General features: G+C 45.5%; 1 long non-coding RNA gene across 1 annotated transcript in view; it reads left to right on the top strand.

Moving 5' to 3' along the window:
• The window catches only part of LOC120319499, a 4,231-nt gene extending 4,116 nt beyond the window's left edge, over nt 1-115 (top strand). Inside the window, exon 3 of the long non-coding RNA XR_005559775.1 lies at nt 1-115. This exon is cut by the window's left edge and continues 50 nt beyond it. This is a non-coding gene — a long non-coding RNA (uncharacterized LOC120319499).
• The last annotated feature ends 8,039 nt before the right edge of the window (nt 116-8,154 follow it).

The raw sequence follows: 8,154 nt of genomic DNA, 5'->3' as shown, positions 1-8,154 counted from the left end.
GTGGATGTAAGCCAAACCTATAACCCATGAAATGAAATAACGGAATAACATGGAAATGCTCCGTGCAAAACCAGTTCTAAATTAAAAATAAATAAATAAATCCTGCATTGTGCAACCAGTTTGGTTTAAGCATCCTTTATGATAAGAAATGGATTGTCGTGTCAAGCCCATCGGGAAGGAGAGGAAACACAAATCCCTTTTCTTGTGGGAAAGTAGATACAGAAAGTACTGTACTAGCTGCTTGCCTTCCCAGCAATCCCACAATTACGGCATCGTAAGGGTGGGAAGTCTGGGTAGGCAGGAGGGCAGACCGTCCCCTACCTCTAGCAAGCATGGAGGGAGGGTTACACAACTCTGCATCATTGCTCCAAGCAACATCAATAGGCGGGAATCAGATGCAAACAGCACGATGGCAGGAGCACCTGTTTGACAAGTTTTCTAAGATGCCTGCCGGGATCCTTGCAGTGTCTCTCTTTTGATTTCTCACCTTGTCCTCAACCTGCTCCATTAGGAACTTCCGCCGAGGAGGAAAATGGCCTCTGCCACATCCAGGTACTGGACAGGTAAGGTGGAGAAGGCCAGGTGTTTGAATTTACCCTTCTAGCCTTCTTGGTTAAGGAAGAATTTCATAGTTTTCCTTCTCATTCTCCTTTCCTTGTCTGGGTCATGGTTCCGACAGATGAAACTCTTCCAAAGAACTTCGAGGCATTGTTCACCTTAAAGAATCTTTCATTCAGGAAACAAAGTATTGGCACTACCTAGCTCAGACATGTCAAACACAAGGCCCGGGGGCTGGATGCGGCCCGCGAAGTGGTTTCATGTGGCCCGCGAAGCCATCCTGGAAACAGTGATGGAACGGCCCCCGCTGCCTTGGCCCTGGCCCAGGCCGGCTGGGAGCCAATGTACGATTTTGTGGTGGCCATCTTGGCACTTGCCCCGGTGGACCATTCCTTGGCACTTGCCCCAGTCCCACCCCCTTCTGCCAGAGACCCTCAGATCTGTCCCACTCCTGCCCAGGCCCCCATAGGCACACGTGACGCAAACTGGGCACGTCCACCCAGTAGGCCATACCCACTCCATCCATGCCCACCCAGTAGGCTGCACCCACTCTGGCCACACCCACCCACCCCCCTCCAGGGCAATTGCAGTGCTGTTGCGGCCCTCAGTGAAATTGAGTTTGACACCCCTGACCTAGCTGAAACCAAAATCTAAATTCCCTGCCAAAACACTATCAGCTCTGGGCCCAATGTCCTTGGGCTCCCACGGCTGAGTTATTATTGTTATGACTAGCTGGACTCTCATCCACATTCCCTCTCCCAGCATCGACTAATTCTAAAAGCAATAGAGAAAATGGCTGCTGTTGTCAAAAGCAAGAACATCCGATGTTAGCAGCGTTGACAGTCTGTATGTAACCCAACCTTTAATTTCCAGCTAGCTCTGTCAATAAACCACACCGGTGGCCTGAAAGGTAAACCCCCTCCATGCACAGGTGATAGAGCAATAATAGAGTTGGAAGGAACCTCAGAGGTCTTCTAGTCCAACCCTGTACCCTTCTGTCCAATCTTTTCTTAGAAACCGCCAGGGTTGGAGCATTCGCAGCTTCTGGTGGCAAGCTGTTCCACTGGTTAATTGTTCTCTCTGTTAGGAACTCTGTCCTTAATTCCAGGTTGCTTCTCTCCTTGATTACCTTCCATCTGTTGTTGCTTGTTTTGCCTTCTGGTGCTTTGGAGAATAATTTGACCCCCTCCTCTTCTTTGTGGCAACTCCTCAAATATTGGAAGACTGCTATCATGTTACCCTTAGTCCTTTTTTTCATTAAACTAGACCTGGAACTGTTCTTCATATGTTTTAGTCATATGTCATTTAGCCATTGGGCCATGTCATGCGTGCAAATTCATTGGAAAAGGCAATGGTGCTAGGAATGGTTAATGGAACAAGCAGAAGGGACAAGGAACGGGCAGGCTGGCATGATAACATCAATCTGATACAAAGATGAACATTCAACTACTGAAAGAATCTGTGCTTGACAAGGCATCCTGGGGATCACTTGCCTATAAAGTCGCCAAGAGTCGGACACGACTGAATGGTTAAAAATCTGGAAGTTTTTAAGAAGAGACTGGACAACCATTTGTCTGAAATGGTTTAGGGTTTCCTGCCTGAGCAGGGGGTTGGACTAGAGGACCTCCAGGTTCCCTTCCAACTTTGTCATTCTATTCTATTCTATTCTATATTCTATATTCCATTTTCCATTTTCCATATTCTATTCTATTCTATTCTATTCTATTCTATTCTATTCTATTCTATTCTATTCTATTCTATTCTATTCTATTCCATTCCATTCCATTCCACTCTATTCTATTCCATTCTATTCTATTTCATTCTTATTTCTATTCTATTCTATTCTATTCTATTCTGTTCTGTTCTGTTCTGTTCTTTTCTTTTCTATTCTATTCTATTCTATTCTATTCTATTCTATTCTATTCTATTCTATTCTATTCTATTCTATTCTATTCTATTCTATTCTTTCTATTCCATTCCATTCCATTCCACTCTATACCATTCCATTCTATTCTATTTCATTCTTATTTCTATTCTATTCTATTCTGTTCTGTTCTGTTCTGTTCTGTTCTATTCCATTCCATTCCATTCTAATGCGTACTAATGTGTCATTCTGCAGATATGTTCAAAGTTAACCAGCTGGTGGCACAGAATCCTTTATCTACCATTTCCACCAGCGGTACAATGTACACCTCCATTAGTTCTATAATTAAGGCAGTTAATATATTACACCCTCCTCCACCTCCTCCTCCTCCTCCTATCGCTTGCAATTTTCCATTTTACCACCTTAGCTTTCTCTGCAGTGTACCTCTTTAGCGGGCTTAGTCCTTGGTGTAAGCATTCCAAGCTGTCAGAACTGCTTCGCTGTGTGATTCAAAGGTCCCAGGACTCTTTCAAAAGAGTCCTACAACAGTGCACAGGACACCGGTTTCCTGAGGTGGCTGTTTAGGGAGCCTCCAGGGTGAGCAGCAGTTTACCTTAATGTATTGGGATCTAGCCGTTGGAAGGAGCTACAACAGCTTAGCAGGAGCGTAGGCCTCCAGATGTTGTTTTCTTTAAATTCCTCATTATCTTTTTTTTAGTACACCCCTTTCAGCCCTCGAAACAGTGGGAAGTGCTTTGGGCCCAATGTCTGTTGTATGGGAAACCAAGACTGCTTTGGTGGGCCTTCAGCCAAGCTGAGTTTCTTTAAGGCAGTGGTTCTCAACCTGTGGGTCGGGACCCCATTTGGGGTCGAACAACCATTTCACGGGGGTCGCCAAACGACGCAGTCCGCCATTTTCCCCCCCTTTTCCTTAGCTATGCTACTCCCTTTTATTCTATTGGCTTTTGGAAGCCAATAGAATAGACTCTCTTGAATCGAGTCTAATTCTATTGGCTTTCAAAAGCCAATAGGATTGTCCAGGCTGTCTCTGCCCTGCTGAGCCCGCCAAAAGTCCCATTCTGCAAACGGTGCTGCACCAGTTGAGTAGTCCTCGACTTACGACCAGTTGAGTAGTCCTCGACTTACGACCGGTTGGGGGTCGCAGCATTAAAAAGGTTGAGAACCACTGCTTTAAGGAGACGTCCTTCCCTCTTCCCTGCAAGGCTGGTGGGAAGCCCTGTGGTGGATGATGCGATGGGCCTGGCATTTGCTGCAATGATGGTATTTATAGGGATGGGGGGGGGGAGAAACCAGGAGTGAGAATGGGGAGATGGAGAGAAAAAGAAAGATCAGACAAGATATAACAAATTCAATTGCACACATCCTCCGCTAAATTTCATTATGATCTATGACAGGGATCTTCAAACTCGGCCCTTTTATGACTTGTGGACTTCAACTCCCAGAATTCCTCAGCCAGCGTGCCTGGCCGAGGGATTCTGGGAGTTGAAGTCCACAAGTCATAAAAGGGCCAAGTTTGGAGACTTGTGTCTTAAATCTAACAAACAAAATGGAGGCTGGCTGAGGGATTCTGGGGAGTTGAAGTCCACAAGTCATAAAAGGGCCAAGTTTGAAGACCCCTGATATAGACTTTAAGAGGAGTGGACTTCAACTCCCAGAATTCCTCAGCCAGCATGCCTGGCCGAGGGATTCTGGGAGTTAAAGTCCACCAGTCATAAAAGGGCCAAGTTTGGAGACTCGTGTCTTAAATCTAACAAACAAAATGGAGGCTGGCTGAGGAATTCTGGGAGTTGAAGTCCACAAGTCATCAAAGGGCCCAGTTTGAAGACCCCTGATCTATGGGGTGTACAGGTAGTCCTCGACTTACTACAATTGAGCCCAATTGCTGAGTTTGGTTAAGTGAGTTTTGCCCCATTTTACAACTTTTTTCACTGCAGTCGTTAAGTGAATCACTGCCATTCTTCCGTGAGTAACAGGGTTGTGAAGCGAATCTGGCTTCCCCACTGACTTTGCATAACAACTGTCTCACTTGACGATGGAAATTTGGGACTCACTTGTGGTCGTAAGTTGAGGACTACCTGTATGCTGCCTAGGATATTCTGGGAGTTGAAGTCCACACATCTTAAAGTGGTCAAGACTGAGGAACAATTACTTATTTAGCCAGTAGATGGCAGTGTTTTCAGGTTTGAATCTATGGTATACACCAGTGATGGCAAACCTTTGAGAGACTGAGTGCCCAAACTGCAACCCAAAACCCACTGATGCTTCTTCGGGTGCTGGGTGGGTGTGGCCCATGGGCTGGGTGTGGCCTATTGGGTGGGCGTGGCTGCGGTGGTCACGGCAGGCTGGGTGGGACTAAAAAGTTCAATCAATCAATTCCAACTTTGCAAGATCTTTTTTTTCCCCCGTGAGAAGTTGAAATTGACTGATTGATTGGACCTTTTTTTTTTTTTTTTTTGCACACGGCGGCGGAGGCCTAAAGCGAAAAGGTTTTATAAAACCCAGCTGAAGGCCCAGGACTGGGGCGACGGCACGCGTGCCCACAGAGAGGGCTCTGAGTGCCGCCTCTGGCACCCGTGCCATAGGTTCGCCACCACGGACCTAGAACTAAGCCGGAATTTCCTAACAGGGAGAACAATTACTCAGTGGAACCGCTTGCGTCCACAAGGTGGGGGGTCATAAGTCAAGGAGTACCTACATTTTTTTCAATTTGCATTAGTTTTTATGATTGTCATTATAACACTTAATTAAATTACTATAAGCAAAAAAAAATGAAATTAACAATAAAAGACCAGAAACAATGGATGGAAACTAATCAAGGAGAGAAACATCCTAGAACTCAGGAGAAACTCCCTGACTGTGAGAACAATTAATCAGGGGAACGGCCCACCACCAGACATGGTTACCTACAGGACCGCATTCTGCCGCATAGCTCCCAGAGACCGGTGAGGTCCCATAGATTGGGCCTCCTTCAGGTCCCGTCGGCCAGACAATGTCGGCTGGCGGGCCCTCGGGGAAGGGCCTTTTCTGTGGTGGCTCCGACCTGGTGGAATCAACTTCCCCCCGAGGTGCGAACTACTCCCACCCTGCCGGCCTTTAAGAAAGCCGTTAAAACTCTCCTGTTCCGGCAGGCCTGGGGCTGATGTCCCTTGGGGGGGGGCAGGACATGATCGGACTTGCGGTATGACTGGATTATTTTATTGTACGACTGTTTTTAATTTTGTACGCCGCCCTGAGTCCTTTGGGATTGGGCGGCATATAAATATTTGTAAATAAATAAATAAATAAATAAATGGGTGCTCCAACACTGCAGATTTTTAACCATATGTCTGTACACGATTTTCTGTCTGAGCAGGAAGATCTCCATGGGCCCTTCTCTTATTCTGTTGGGAGATCTCTAAGATCCCTTCTAACTCTGCTTTTCTGTCCTTTTGTGTCTGTTCATTTGTGTTAGAAGAAATCTAGCAGAGCTAATGGGATCGTGGAAGGTAGGGTACCAGCCAGGAGAAACAGAGCAGAGCAAATGGGGGGACATAGAAGTCAAGGGACCAGCCAGAGGAATCGAGCGGAGCTAATGGGGGGTCAGGGAAGGCAGGGGGCTAGTAATAATGGGGGGGCAGGGAAGGCAAGGGGCCAGCAAGGAGAAATGGTTCCCCAAATCTGGATCTCACCTCCTGCCTCCGGCACGCACTATTAAGCAATCCGGGACAGGAAGATCATTTGATTAGGATTTATTGGGAGTGTTCCTGTTCAAAAGCATTCTGTCATGCAAAGAGGGAACCTGGAACTCAAAAGTTACAATATTTTGTAGTTTAACTCATCCAAGGTAAGTACAAAGTGAAGTTTCCCTTTACATAGAAAGTCGGTTATATGAACATAACAGAATAACTGAATAGCATAATAATAATAATAATAATAATAATAATAATAATAATAGAAGAAGAAGAAGAAGAAGAAGAAGAAAGAAGAAGAAGAAGAAGAAGAAGAAGAAGAAGAAGAAGAAGAAAGAAGAAGAAGAAGAAGAAGAAGAAGAAGATTGCACGGCATGACAAAGTAGCAACAATGGTGCATTGGAAGATCTGCAAAAAATATCATTTGCCTGTAAGCAAAAACTGGTGGGATCATAAAATAGAGAAAGTCATAGAAAATGATAAAATTAAACTGCTCTGGGACTTCAGAATTCAAACAGACAAGCACCTGCAACATAACACCCCAGACTTAACAATTGTCGATAAGAAAGACAAAAAAGTCTGGATAGTGGACGTGGCAGTGCCTGGAGACAGCAGAATAGAAGAGAAAGAACTGGAGAAGATAACAAAATACAAAGACCTACAAATAGAAATAGAAAGACTGTGGCAAAAGCAAGCAAGGGTAGTACCAATAGTCATAGGCTCCTTGGGTGCAATCCCAAAACAACTGGAGCACCACTTGAACACCATTGGCATTGACAAATTCGCTATTAGTCAATTGCAAAAGGCGGCCTTATTAGGAACTGCTTCCATCCTGCGACGATACTTGTAATACCATCAAACATCCACATCTGCCTATCCCAGGTCCTGGGTAAGGACTCGATAGGTAGACAAAATGCCAAATCCAGTCTGAACATCTGGCTGACTGTGCGATGATCCATAATAATAAAGTTGGAAGGGACCTTGGAGGTCATCTAGTCCTCTAAGGGAGTTGAAATCCACAAGTCTTCAAGCGGCCGAGGTTGAGGAGCCCTGATTTAAATATTAAAATATTCATTATTGGGAACACTCTGCTGATTGTCCTTCTTGCTGAGCTGAAAATGTCCTTTGACCTGGCAATTCGCAACCTGGGTCTTGCTTAAGTGCCCGATATTAAAGCTGGAGACATCAAGTGCCGAAGGTTACGTTCCAGACAATTAGCTGATCTCAAACAGGAATGGACAGATTACTAATCCAACTTGCAAATATTGTTAAGTGTTTCCAGATCTTGTCCGGAGCTGAGGAGTTTGCAAAAAGGTCAACGGACTCTGATGAAGGTCAAAGAAGAAAGGAAAAGAAACAGATTCAACCCCGTATATATATGACCCCAGTTAATAGTTGGTATTACTCATTCGTGGTCCTCAACACTGGCTCGGAGGAAAGAATTTAGAAATGTAATCATAGAGTTAGAAGGGACCTTGGAGGTCATCTATTCCAACCCCCTGCTCAGGCAGGAAACCCTATACCATTTCAGACAAATGGCTGTCCAGTCTCTTCTTAAAAACTTCCAGTGTTGGAGCATTTACTGCTTCTGGAGGCAGGTTGTTCCACTGGTTAATTGTTCTAACTGTCAGGAAGTTTCTCCTTAGTTCTAGGTTGCTTCTCTCCTTGATTAGTTTCCATCCGTTGCTTCTTGTCCTGCCTTCAGGCGCTTTGGAGAATAGCTTGACTCCCTCTTCTTTGGGGCAGCCCCTGAGATACTGGAAAACTGCTATCATGTCATCCCAGTCCTTCTCTTTGTTAGGCTAGCCCATGGGTAGGCAACCTTGGCTCTTTTATGACTCGTGGACTTCAACTCCCAGAATTCCTGAGCCAGCCTGACTCAGCTTGGAAACCTCTCCCTTCCCCTCAGCATGGCTGGCTCAGGCATTCTGGAAGTCCATGCGTCATAAAAGAGCCAAGGTTGCCAACTTCTGGCCTAGGCCTAGGCTGCTTTATCACTCGTGGACTTCAACTCCCAGAATTCCTGAACCAGCACAGCTCAGC

This window comes from Crotalus tigris, unplaced genomic scaffold (genome assembly GCF_016545835.1).
Source record: "Crotalus tigris isolate CLP2741 ecotype Arizona unplaced genomic scaffold, ASM1654583v1 scf7180000020772.518028, whole genome shotgun sequence".
Classification (NCBI taxonomy): Eukaryota; Metazoa; Chordata; class Lepidosauria; order Squamata; family Viperidae; genus Crotalus; species Crotalus tigris.
The sequence above is the reverse complement of the archived record's forward strand: the minus strand, read 5'-3'. Positions and strand labels throughout refer to the sequence as shown.